The sequence below is a fragment of the Rhinopithecus roxellana genome, chromosome 13, assembly GCF_007565055.1.
Source record: "Rhinopithecus roxellana isolate Shanxi Qingling chromosome 13, ASM756505v1, whole genome shotgun sequence".
In the NCBI taxonomy this organism is placed as follows: Eukaryota; Metazoa; Chordata; class Mammalia; order Primates; family Cercopithecidae; genus Rhinopithecus; species Rhinopithecus roxellana.
Window position 1 is genome coordinate 123,554,713 of NC_044561.1, and position 13,421 is coordinate 123,568,133.

The following is a 13,421-nucleotide window of genomic DNA, read 5'->3' on the forward strand; positions in this document are numbered from 1 at the left end:
ACAGAGCCCTTTGGTGTAAATCCCTCCCTGTAGGCTGAAATCCTCACCCAGCCTAGTTTTTGAGCTCAGCTATTTTTGAGCTTCCCAGGGGAGCATGTTTTCTGCCTCTGGCAGAAAAATCGGGAGAAAATGAAAGCCCTGTGGTCTGGCTGCAAACTCAGTTTGGGCAAGCTTGGGACAAATGAAAATTCTTTCCTTCTTTCATTTTTCCTCTTTCTCTCTTTCTCCTCTTTCTTTCTTTCTCCCCCCTCTACCTCCTTCTTTCCTTCCTCCCCCTCCCTACCTCCTCCTTTCCTTCCTCTCTTCCTCCATCCATTCCTTCCTTCCTCTCTCTTCCTTCTCTTCTCCCTCCTTCCTTCCCTCCCTCCCTCCATTACTACTCCTTCCCTCCATCCTTCCTCCTAACCCCTTCCTCACTCTCCTTCCTGTCTGAAATAAACCAGAGCTTACTCCAGCCCATCTCACATCCTGGGACCTGCTCTTGCCTCTGCTGGATGACTTGCATCTCTGCCCAGTTCCAGGCCTAGTTTTCCATGTTGGGCCCCAGTACAGCCATCACCAATGGCACCTATTAAAATGCAGATCCCTGGCATGGCGCAGCGGCACATGTCTGTAATCCCAGCACTTTGGGAGGTCGAAGCGGGTAGATCACTTGAGGTCAGGAGTTTGAGACCAACCAGGCCAACATGGTAAAACCCCATCTCTCCTAAAAACACAAAAAATTAGCTGGGCGTGGTGGGGCACGCCTGTGATCCCAGCTACTTGGGAGGCTAAGGCAGGAGAATCGCTTGAATCTGGGAGGCAAAGGTTGCAGTGAGCCGAGATCGTGCCATTGCACTCCAGCCAGGGGAACAAGAGTGAAACTCCGTCTCAAAAAAAAAATAAGTAAAATGCAGATCCTGGGGCCCCACACCAGCAGATGCATATTTGTACATTTGGGGCAAAGGCAGAGGAGATGAACACCCAGTGGACATTCAGATGCAGGTGGTTCTTGGGATACCGGGTGTCTAGGGTCTTGTAGGGCCTGGAAGACCAAAGTTAAAGGTTGTGCTTAGGGGCCAGGCACAATGGTTCATGCCTGTAATCCCAGCACTTTGGGAGGTCGAGGCGGGCAGATTGCTTGAGCCAAGGAATTTGAGACCACCCTAAGCAACATGGTGAAACCCTATCTCTATAAAAAATACAAAAATTAGCTGGGCATGGTGGCACATGCCTGTAGTCCCAACTAGTCAGGAGGCTGAGGCAGGAGGATCACTTAAGCCCAGGAGGCAAGAGGTTGCAGTGAGCCAAGACTGTGCCACTGCACTCCAGCCTGGGCAATAGAGCAAGACTCTTGTTTCAAAAAAAAAAAAAAAAGAAAAGAAAAAAGAAATAAAGAAAAAAAAGTTCTGTTTAGGTAGAGGGGTCTGGGGAACTGGGCCCCTCTGAGCTAGAAGGGGCTGAGAATGGGAGCCCCGAGGAGGGGTCCTCTCAATCATTTAGACATTTAGATTCAAGTTCCAACTCAACTAGCTTTTTACCTTGGGCAGGTGCCATAAATTCTGAGGCTTGCTTTACTTTTCTGAGACATGGCGATTAAAAAGAAAAATACTGACCGGGTGTAGTGGCTCACGCCTATAATCCCAGCACTTAGGGAGGCAGAGGCAGGAGGATTGCTTGAGCCCAGGATTCAAGACTTGCCTGGGCAACATAGCAAGACCCTGTTCTCTACAAAAAGGGGAATAAAAGACACAAAAACACCCAATATATGTTGAGCTTTTCTGTCTCTCAGGCTCTGTGCTCAGCCCTTTGCTTGGAAAAATCTATTGAATTTTCAGCCCCATGAGGTGGGTATTACTGTTATTATTGCTAATTTTTCAGAAGATAAAAGTTTCAGGCCAGGCGCGGTAGCTCGCGCCCGTAATCCCAGCACTTTGGGAGGCCGAGGCAGGTGGATCACCTGAGGTCAGGAGTTCAAGACCAGCCTGGCCAACATGGTAAAACCCCATCTCTACTAAAAATACAAAAAATTAGCCAGGCGTGGTGGCGGATGTCTGTAATCCCAGCTACTCGGGAGGCTGAGGCAGGAGAATTGCTTGAACCCAGGAGGGGGAGGTTGCAGTGAGCCAAGATTGCAGCCACTGCACTCCACCCTGGGCAACAAGAACAAAACTTTGTCTCAAAAAAAAAAAAAGAAAAGAAAAGAAAAGAAACTGAGTTTCAGAGTGGTCAAGCTATTTGCCCAAGACCACGTAGCTGGTGGGTGGCAGAGCTGGGACTTGAACCCAGGCATCTGGCTCCAGACTCTGTGCTCTTACCAGTACTGTAGGAAGCTTTAGTTTTGCTTATTTTATTCACTGCTGCGTCCCCAGTGCCTGCCTTGTGCTGGGTCTTAATACAGATTTATTGAATGACTGGATGGATGGATAGATTGCTCATGAAGGGAATTGACTCAATTAGGTGTTCTGCAATTGCTTATTCTCTCCTAAATATGTTGTCCAGGCTGGTCTCGAACTCCTGACCTCAAGCGATCCTCCCGCCTCGACCTCCCAGAGTGCTGGGATTACAGGCGTGAGCCACTGCACCTGGCCGGCAGATCTTAGAGCAGTGCTAATCCTGTGGCAGAGTCCTGGCCTTGTCTTTCCACTCTGTGTAGCAGGGATAGTAGCAGTGCCACTGCTCAGGGCTGTCATGACTTAAGTGAGACAGTGCCAGGGCTGCGTCCAGCACAGGAGTATATGCTCCATGAGCCATAACAGGTTTGATCAGTTTCCCAGGCTCCTCTTTACTCTGATTTCCTTGTCTGATCCTGTCTCCCTCTCAGGCCAAACAGGGCCACACACAGTGCCAGGCACACAGTAGGTGCTCGGGGAAGAAGGATAGCTACATGAGTGCTTGCTGTGTGCTAGGCTCCTTTTAAACACTCGTCATCTGATCTACTTCTTCCAACAGCCAACAAGGAAAGGACCCAGTGTTTGGCCCAGCAGACCCTCTATAAATGTTTGTTGAGTGACTGAATGAAACACAGCACTGGCTGCGTTGGCGGGGTGCCTGGCACAAGCTCTATCCGCCTCCTACCTGCTGCCAGCTCACAGGCAAGCCTGGGTTTCTACATCTGCCAGCGCTGCCAGGAGATGAACTGGCCTTGGGGGAGGTAGTTCCCGGCTGTGGAGCCCAAGGGAGCCAACTGCAAAGGAGGGTTTTCCTCCATGGCGTTCAGCCTGGGCTGAGTAATTGCTCACTGGGCCTTGGTCCAGCAGTGGCCAGGGCAGGTAGGTGTGGGGCTGCAGGATTCACTGGTTGAGAGCCACACCTGGAATTCTGCCAGCCACAGCTCTAGGGCCCCTGGACGACCGCAGCATCCAGGAGATGCCACCGTGAGCTCGGAGGGGTTGCGTCACTTCTCTGAGCCTCAGTTTCTTGGTTGGCAGCTACTCCAGCTCCGTGGGGCTGTGTGAGATTTGAAGGAGTCCTGTGTGTGAGGCTAGGACAGGTGTGACGATTGTGTGGAGGGCAGGAGCTGCCTGGAAGTGTAAAAAGGCCTCGGCCTCAGACGCAGACAGGCCTGGAGGGCCTTGGGTGAGTCACTTCCCTCTGCAAGCCTCGGCTTCCCCCAGCCCACTGTCTTGAGCCCACAAAAGGAGAAAGATGGTTCTCAAAAGCAGGAATTTTTGAGCCATAAGTGAGAAAAGAGTAATAACCATAATAATAATGCCTGTACAAAAGGCCTTTCAATCACTCATTCGTTTGTTTTTGTTTTTTTGTTGTTGTTTTTGTGAGAGTCTCACTCTGCCCCACAGGCTGGAGTACAGTGGCGCAATCTCGGCTCACTGCAACTTCTGCCTCCTGGGTTCAAGCAATTCTCCTGCCTCAGCCTCCCGAGTAGCCGGGACTACAGGCGTGTGCCACCATGCCTGGCTAGTTTTTATATTTTTCGTAGAGATGGGATTTCACCATGTTGGCCAGGCTGGTCTCAAACTCCTGACTCAGGTGATCCTCCTGCCTCGGCCTCTCAAAGTGCCGAGATTACAGGTGTGAGCCACCGCACCTGGCCTGTAAGAGTCCATTTTTTTAATCTTCCATATAGTCACTTGATGCTGTTTCTCCAGCTGCCTTTTTGGTGTCAGATTCACAGAGAAATATTGGGAATCTTAAAATTTATGTTGATTCAATTGATTAAAGTGCTAGAGGACCAAAACATATGTTAGAGTATTCTTGGGTTTTCTCATCTGTTATGCTTCTGTTCTTTGGCATATGTGGGTTTAATTTTGTAATATATTCACTAAAATGTTTTGTTTAATGTATCATAATTTTGAACTTATACTCTCTATTTGGGATGGGATGAGCTTTTCACTTGTCACTGATACATCCTGAAGTCTGCAGGATCTCTGAATTCCAACAATATTTGGACTTATGTCCCTGGAGTAGACCCTGAAGTTCTATAACTAGGGTATGGTTAGGCCATTTGGAATTAAATGCTCTTTTGTTTTGTAGAAAATATTGATGCATTAACTTTGTATGAAGTTTTCAAATGGTTTGGAATATTAGTAACTTGCTTTCATACATATTTTATGAAACAAAGTTCATTTTATAGTGAAGAATTCTTGTACTTGTCTGGTTTGGGTGAGAAACCAGTTTTCCCTCATTTAAAAAAATTGTAAGTTTCCCTAAAATTCTCATTCATTAAAAATAAAACTGATTATCAAATTTTACTTATCTCAAAGTAAAAAACCTTACATATCTCAGTTATATGGTATCAGTGTCCAATATTTTGGACCTAGTAGACCGTATTAGAGTTTACAATAGGGAAGGAAGGAGATACTGCGATTTCTTCAATTACTCATTCATTTTTGTATTCCTTCAGCTAATATACTTTAGTTTCATTCATTCAGTCAGTCATTTAGAGAACATTATCAAACATTTACTTCCTGCCAGACTAGGATAGTCAGATTTAGCAAAAACAGACTGGGCACTGTGGCTCATGCTTGTAATCCCAGCACTTTGGGAGAGAGGCCGAGGCGAGCAGATCATTTGAGGTCAGGAGTTTGAGACCAGCCTGGCCAACACGGTGAAACCCCGTCTCTACTAAAAATACAAAAATTAGCCAGGTGCCATGGCTCGTGTCTGTAATCCTGGCACTTTGGAAGACTGAGGCAGGTGGATCACCTGAGGTCAGGAATTCGAGATTAGTCTCGCCAACATGTCGGAACCCCGTCTCTATTAGAAATACAAAAATTAGCCAGGCATGGTGGCACGTACCTGTAATCCCAGCTACTCGGGAGGCTAAGGCAAGAGAATTGCTTGAGCCTGGGAGGCGGAGGTTGCAATGAGCTGAGATGGTGCCACTGCACACCAGCCTGGGCGACAGAGTGAGACTCCATCTCAAAAAAAAAAAAAAAAAAAAAAAAAAAAAAATTTAGTAAAAACAAAAGCAACAAGATCTGGTAAAGCATAGTGGCTCATGCCTGTAATATCAGCATTTTGAGAGGCTGAGGCAGGCAGATCGCTTGAGCCCAGGAGTTCAAGACCAGCCTGGGGAACATGATAGAACCCCACCTCTACAAAAAAAAGAAAAAAGAAAAATACAAAAATTAACCAGGCATGGTGATTTGTACCTGTAGTTCCAGCTACTCGGGAGGCTGAGGTTGGAGGATCACTTGAGCCTAGAAGATGGAGACTGCAATGAGCCATGATTGTGCCACTATACTCCAGCCTGGGTAACAGAGCAAAATCCAGGGTCAAAACAAAACCAAACCCAGCAAGATCAACAACGACAAACCCCAGAATGCCTACTTAAATTTGAATTTCAGATGAACAGCAAACACTTTTTTGGTATCGATATGTCCCATACTCTATCTCTTAGCGAAAGTGTGTCCCTATGCAACACTTGGGCAAGTCCGTGGGAGGCGTTTTGCCTGTGCAACCCCATTTGTTGCTCACATAGCCCTGAGAGGTGAGAGTTATTGCCCGTGAGGGAATGAAGGCTCAGCGAAGTGTGTCCTCCTGCTCAGGCTTATGTGGACGGGCATTCTGGCTGAGCTGGGGGCTTCTGTAGAGTCCCAGTATTGTGGGCACTCTGTCACCCCTGCTCACTTCCCGGATGGCAGTTTCGGGAACAGAGAACTGTCTTGGCAGCCATCTGGCACTTTCCCCTGCCCCAGCCCTCACCCATTGGGGAAAGTCCCTATGGGTCACCGGAGCTGGAGGCTGGTGTAGCCAGGATGCAGGCTAGGGAGTGGAGCGGGCAGAACTCCTAAGCTGTGGGGCAGAGGGGGCATCAGGGGGAAGGAGATAGGTGGGGCAGTGGTCCCCAAACCTGCTTTGGCCACATGGCTTCCTGCCTGCCCCACAGCCCCTGGTCAATAATTGGCCTCACTGACACCACAGGTGGGGCTGGGCAGAGAGAGGGTCCCTGGAGACACCCCTCTCTCCACCTGTGTGTCTCTGGGGGGAGTCTTGGCCCCTCTCAGGGCCTGAGCCTCCACTTGTCTACAAAGAAGCATTCATTCATTCACCTACTCACACTTTATATATGTGTGCTTTACTTCTATAGATATTTCTTGAGCACCTGTTATGTGTTAGGTTCTAGGCATAAAGACAAGCCAGAAAATGAGACAGACTGAAAGCCTTGCTCTCATAAAGCTGATGGTCTGATGGGGCAGACAGATCATAGACACATAAGGAAGATAATTGTGGGTGGGAAAAGTGCTAAGATAGAAACAAGGCAGGGGAAGGTGATGGAGTGTGACTGAGACCAGGCAGTCTGGGAGGGCATCCCTGAGGAGGTGATATTTGAGCAGAGACCCAGATGGTAAGAAGGAGCCTGGCTGGGTGTGGTGGCTCATGCTTGAGGTGGGTGAATCATGAGGTCAGGAGTTCAAGACCAGCCTGCCAACACAGTGAAACGCTGTCTCTACTAAAAATACAAAAATTATCTGGGCGTGGTGGCAGGCGCCTGTAATCCCAGCTACTCAGGAGGCTGAGGCAGGAGAATCGCTTGAACCCGGGAGGCAGAGGTTGCAGTGAGCTGAGATCGTGCCACTGCACTCCAGTCTGGCAACAGAGTGAGACTCCATCTCAAAAAAAAAAAAAAAAAAGAAGAAGGAGCCTGTCCAGGGGATGCGTAGAAAGTAAGCCTGGTGGGGCTGAGGTGGGAGAGGTGGGGGGGGGGGGGTGCATCACCTAGAGCTTTGAAGGTCGAAGTTAGAGATCCCTTGGCTCCTCCTTCGCTTTGTTCAGACTCTGCGTCACCTCCTCTGAGGAGCCTTCCCTGATGACCCTGGCTAAACCAGGCCCTTCCTTACCTCTTACCCTTATCTGTACATGGCATCATAGTCTCTGTTTATTGGGTGTGTGGGGATGTCTTGTCTTTCTTTCTCCACAGTTACAAGGCCAGCTGGGTAAAGTTTTCATGAGTTGCCTGTTGACTCCCCTGTGGTGCAGAAAATGTGGCCGCAAGGATCCCAGCATGGGTGCCATTGATGGATGGCAGGGAAAATTGGTGCCGTGTTTTGTGGATTGCAGTTTTGACTCAACTTAAGCCTCAGAAGCCAACTCTGGAACCCAAGCCTTGAGCCCAAAAAGATTCCCGTAAAATCACAATGACAATCATGACTAACTTTCACTGGGTACTTGCTGCATGGCACGCACTGCTACGCAACCTATTCAACATGTGCAATTCACTGGTATTTCATACATCTGCAGTATTGTGCAACCACCACCACCGCCTAGATCCGGAACATTTCCATCACCCCAAAAGGAAACCCTGCACTCACGAGCCATCACTTCCCATCCCTCCAACATCTCAGCCCCTGGAAACCACTCACTGAGTCTTCATCTGTGTGAATTTACCTTTCCATATTAATGGAATTGTACTATGTGGCCTTTCACATGTTCACCCATGTTGTAGTGCGTATATGGTACGTAGCATGTAGGTACACATTTTATTTCTGCATCAGTTGATGGCCATTTCGGTTTCGGTTGCCTCCACTTTCTGGCTATCGTGAATAGTGCTGCAATGAACATCTGTGTACGAGGGTTATTTATTTATTTATTTATTTATTTATTTTTTGAGATGGAGTCTCGCTTTGCCGCCCAGGCTGGAGTGCAGTGGCGGGATCTCAGCTCACTGCAACCTCTGCCTCCTGGGTCCAAGCGATTCTTGTGCCTCACCCTCCTGAGTAGCTGGGACTACAGGTGTGTGCCACCATGCCTGGCTAATTTTAATACAAAAAAATAATTTTTGTATTTTTAGTAGAGACGGGGTTGCACGATGTTGGCCAGGGTGGTCACAAACTCCTGACCTCAGGTGATCCACCCGCCTCAGCCTCCCAAAGTGCCGGGATTACAGGCGTGACCCACCATGCCTGGCCTGTGTACAAGTTTGTGTTTGAACATCTATCTTCAGTTCTTTGGAGCATATACCCAGGAGTGGAATTATTGGGTCATATTGTAATTCTATGTTTAAGTTATTGAGGAACTACCACCTAAGCTGAGAGACGGGACTCACACTATGTTGCTCAGGCTGGTCTTAAACTCCTGGGCTCAAGCGATCTTCCTCCCATCTCAGCCTCCAAAGTGCTGGGATTACAGGTGTGAAGCATTGAGTTCAGCTGACCTAAGCACCTTTTAAAACACTCATGATCTTGGGGAATGCTCGCAATAAGCCAATGAGGGAGGCTCTGTGCTGCCCCCATTCTGCAGATAAGGAAACTGAGGCTCAGAAAGCAGAATTCATGAGCCAAGGTTACCCTGGTGAGAAATGCTGATGTCAGGCCTGTTAGATTCCGAACCAGCTTGAACCTAAAGTTGAGAAGGAAGAGAGTGTGAGAAAAAAGAGAGAGAGTGTGAGAGCAATAACAAGGGTGACTTCGGTCCACGCTTAGCCTCTTGAGTTGCCGTCTGTGGAAAAGGTGAGGAAAGAGGTAAAAGCCAGCGTTTCTCTATCAGACTTGCTTGGATTCCAACTCCCTCCTGCCCCGTCCTGGCTGAGTGAGGTTGGGCAAGCTGGTTCACCTCTCTGTGCCTCTGTTTCCCCAGTGAATGGTGCTAAGAAGAAAAACTCCCTCAAACGGTGAGGATAAGAAGGAAATAAGGCCGGATGTGGTGGCTTATGCCTGTAATCCCAGCACTTTGGGAGGCCGAGGCGGGCGGATCACTTGAGTTCAGGAGTTCAAGGCCAGCCTGGCCAACATGATGAAACCCTGTCCTACTAAAAATACAAAAATTAGCTGGGCATGGTGGCGGGCACCTGTAATCCCAGCTACTTGGGAAGCTGAGATAGGAGAATCACTTGAACCTGGAGGCGGAGGTTGCAGTGCAGTGAGCCAAGATCATAGCCACTGAACTCCAGCCTGAGCAGCAAAGCAAGACTCCGTCTCAAACAAAAGAAAAATCAGTAAGACTGGCCTGCTGCTGTGGCTATCAATGTTGTTATTATCCTCTCTACACAAGGGTCCCCCTAGCCCCAGAATCCCATGATCTTGTTTCGGGTGCAGCTCTGGGGGACAAGGGAGTCAGGGACCCCCAGAATCTTCTCCCCAGGGTTGGAAATGTTGAGTGACCCAGAAGTAGAAATAGTGTCTACCTCAAAGTCCCATGTCCATGCTACAACTGAATGTTCCAGATCAGAAAACAGCACATAGTTTTCCAGAACTGCTGGGACCTTAGCTCCTCAGGAGAGAGAGTAACCTGGACCCATTAACTCACCAGAACCACATTGTATTTTAGGCCAGAAACAATAATAACTGTGGCCTGTTAAGCAGATGTCAGAGAATAAAAATCTAATCTGAATTTGTAACTCTGTCAGAAGGAATGGGGTTACTGAGAATTCCACAGGTGAGTTTTCAACATGGACACAGGGGTGGGGGTCCCTGAGCCTCTCTGCTGAGGCTTTGCACAGATTCAGGGCTTGTGGAGAGCAACGGGGACATTCTCTGAGCACTCGCTGTGTGCCAAGGCACAAAACAACCCTGGGAGGCTGTACTGTTAGAAGTCCCATTATTCAGATGGGAAACTGAGGCCCAGAGAGTTGGAGACGATTGCCCAGAGTTGAACAGCTAAGAAGCGGCTGAGCTGGGGCTTGAACCCAGACAGTCAGGATCTGACTGGAGCCCAAACTCTGAACCACATGTGTCTTTCTCAGGAAGGCTGGAAAAATGTGGTTTAGTGTTCTGCACAATGAAGTAACTATGTTCAACTGAGGTCACTGGCTGATGGTGGAGGTCACTGATGGCAGAAATGGGGAGAGGGCCCAGGACCCCCAGGAAGTGCCCCCTGTCTCCTTTGCTGGGTATTTTCCTTCCCTGACTCTTGGCCTGGTTGTTTCTTGGTGAGTGTATGTGGGGTGGGGTTTGTGAGAAAGGGAGACCCCAGCTCTGGCGTTGCAGAAGTGTTAGGATCCAAGGCCAGGCCTGCAGCCCTGGGTCCCTCCTGCCTGGGAGGTACCTGGGGAAGTCTGCAGCCTGTCTTCACTGGCGAACCCTCAGCCTCAACCAGCCCCCTGCCCTGCACTTGCCAATTGGGCACCGCCACTGTCAGCACCACATCCCCAGGGTGTGTAACAAGTGTCACAGCCTCACCGAGCCTCAGTTTCCTCCCCTGGAAAATGGGGATAGCCACGGCACATGGTGGGGAAGGTTATATTTACATGATCTGGGCTGTTACTCTTATTTCTGCTGCCAGTAAGAAGCCACGTGGAGTGTCTGCCATGCTGAGGAGAGGGCGCCCCTGGCCAGAGCCCAGCTGGACATCAGGCCTGAGGTTGGATGTCAGGCCAAAGCTGGCTCCAGCCCAGCAGCCTGACACCAAGGGGAGGGAGGCCTGAGTCGGCCAGACTCCTGAGTCACTGTTTCCCAGCTCTGCCAGGCCAGGCGGGAAAAGGGGGAGCGGGGTGAAGGGAGGGGGAGGGGAGAATGAGACTCCAGTTGTAACCATTGTTGGGTGGGACAGAGAGAAAGCCACCTGCCAGGGACTCATCAGAAATTCTGGGGTGTCAGAGTGGGTTCCTTGCACTTTCCTGGATTACAGGCTCCAAATTCCTCCCTCCCCCGCCACCAACACACACACACTGCACTAAGTTTCTTCCTTCTCTTTCTTGATTGTGTTTACCAGGTTCCAGCCTCAGGGCCTTTGCACTGGCTGTGTTTTCTGCCTGGAACACTTCAAGGCTCTTTCTCAAATCTCAGGCTTCAGCTTAAATGTCACCTCTTCAGTGAAACTCTCCAGGCTGGAGTGCAGTGGTGCCATCACAGCTCACTGCAGCCTCAACCTCCCCGGGCTCTGGTGATCCTCCCACCTCAGCACCTTGAGCAGCTGGGACCGTAGGTGTGCACCGTCATGCCCTGCTAATTTTTGTATTTTTCTGTAGAGATGGGGTTTTGCCATGTTTCCCAGGCTGGTCTTGAACTCCTGAGCTCAAGTGATCCACCCGCCTTGGCCTCCCAAAGTTCTGGAATTGCAGGCATGAGCCACCACACCCGGGCCTGCCTAAGCCTTTTTTTCTTTTTTTTTTTTGACAGAATCTCGCTCTGTCGCCCAGGCCGGAGTGCAGTGGCGCAATCTCAGCGGCTCACTTCAAGCTCCGCCTCCCGGGTTCAAGCCGTTCTCCTGCCTCAGCCTCCCAAGTAGCTGGGGCTACAGGCGCGTGCCACCACGCCTGGCTAATTTTTTGATATTCTTTTTCAGTAGAGATGGGGTTTCACCGTGTTAGCCAGGATGGTGTCGATCTCCTGACCTCGTGATCCGCCTGCCTCAGCCTCCCAAAGTGCTGGGATTATAGACGTGAGCCACTGCGACCAGTGGCCTGCCTGAGCTTTAAGTGTGCTCTTCCTACTCACCCTCCCAATTCCTTTAGTTCCTGCATTCATTCATTTGCCCAGAAGGTATTGTACACCTCCTTCGGGCTGGGCCCTGCTTTAAACAGTGAACAGAGTAGACAACCCGCCTGCCCTCACGGAGCCATCACTCCCCCCAGGGAGATGGTACAATGAGCACACGGCACACTGTGCTGGAACAGGTGCCTCTGGAGGAGCCAGGCACAGCTGGGGGAGTCAGGACACAGCGGGGGGCTTTCCCTGTTGGAGGGAGTTGAGAACGGTGTCTCAGAAAGTGATGCTAGGGAGATCTGCAGGACGAAACGAAGGGAGCCACGTGGGTGTCTGCAGAGAGAGTTCCAGGCAGAGGGAACAGCCAGTGTGAAGGCCCTGAGGCAGGGGTGTGGCAGACAGAGTCAACGAGCAGGCAGGAGGCCAGTTGGGAGGGAGCAGAGTAGGTAAGGTGAGGAGGTGAGGCCAGCAAGGGAATGGGGCGGGCAGGTCAGGCAGCCAATGGGGAGGATGTGGCTTTTGCCTTGAGCCCCTGGAGGGTCCTGAGCAGAGGGGCTGCGGAGACACGGTCAGGTTCCAGGTGGAGTTAGGGTGAGAACTGACCTTCCAGGCAGACAGGCAGGGTCCCCCCACCTTGCTCCTGCCCTGAGATGAAGCGCCAACCTTGGATCAGGACCCTGTCCAGAGGTGGGTCAGGGCTCTCAAGCCAGACTCGAGTCTGCACTGGGCAGGGACAGCTTCCCACGGCCAGCCTTCCCCGTGGAGGGTTGCTTGGGAGGAGGGGCCCCTAAGTCTCTCCTCTTTCTCCCTCTCTTTCGTAACCATCAGTCTAGCCAGACCTTTGGTCAGGCCTGGGAGGTGGCTGGTGGAGAGAGGGTTCTCTGTCATCATCTGGTCATGGGAAAGGTGAAGTAAAAGCCACCAGTGATGGAGAGAAGCAGCCTGTGGCCAGCCCAGCACCACCCCTCACCCCACGCACCCACAGGCTGAGTGCCTCATCTCTTGGCCATGGTTCCCCCAACCCCCCAACATAATCAGGCCCGTGGGAGCCTGGCCAGAGCTGTGGCCAGTGACTCAGCAGGAATCAACCCAGACAGGAGCCAGAGTCCCAGTGTCCAGACCAGAAACCACCCCTGACCTGTCCGGCTGGGCAGGAACAGGGACAGAGTAGGCGGAAAAGCTCTCAGCCCAGGATAGCTGGGGGAGTGGGGGCATGGAAAGACCCCCATCCAGATGCAGTTCGTGGCCACCTGCCCTGATGGTGTCTGCCGAGGTCCGGATCAAGTTTTAGGAGGGGGTTCGTGGCTGTTCTGCCCAGTTCTGTTGAAGCCCTGAGCATCAGCCTGACTTTGATGGGCTATACTGGGCTGTTGTGGTATATCTTGTCTATTCCATTGTATTGTTTCTGTTCTATTGTGTGTTCTGGTCTGTTCTAGAGCCTTCCAATCCTTTCTATTCTATTGTGTTTATTCATTCAGGAGATATTTACTGACCACCCCTATGTGCCTGGCAGTCTTCTAGATGTTGGAGTCACATCATTTATTTATTTATTTATTTTGAGACGGAGTCTCACTCTGTTGCCTAGGCTGGAGTGCAGTGGCACGATCTCAGCTCACT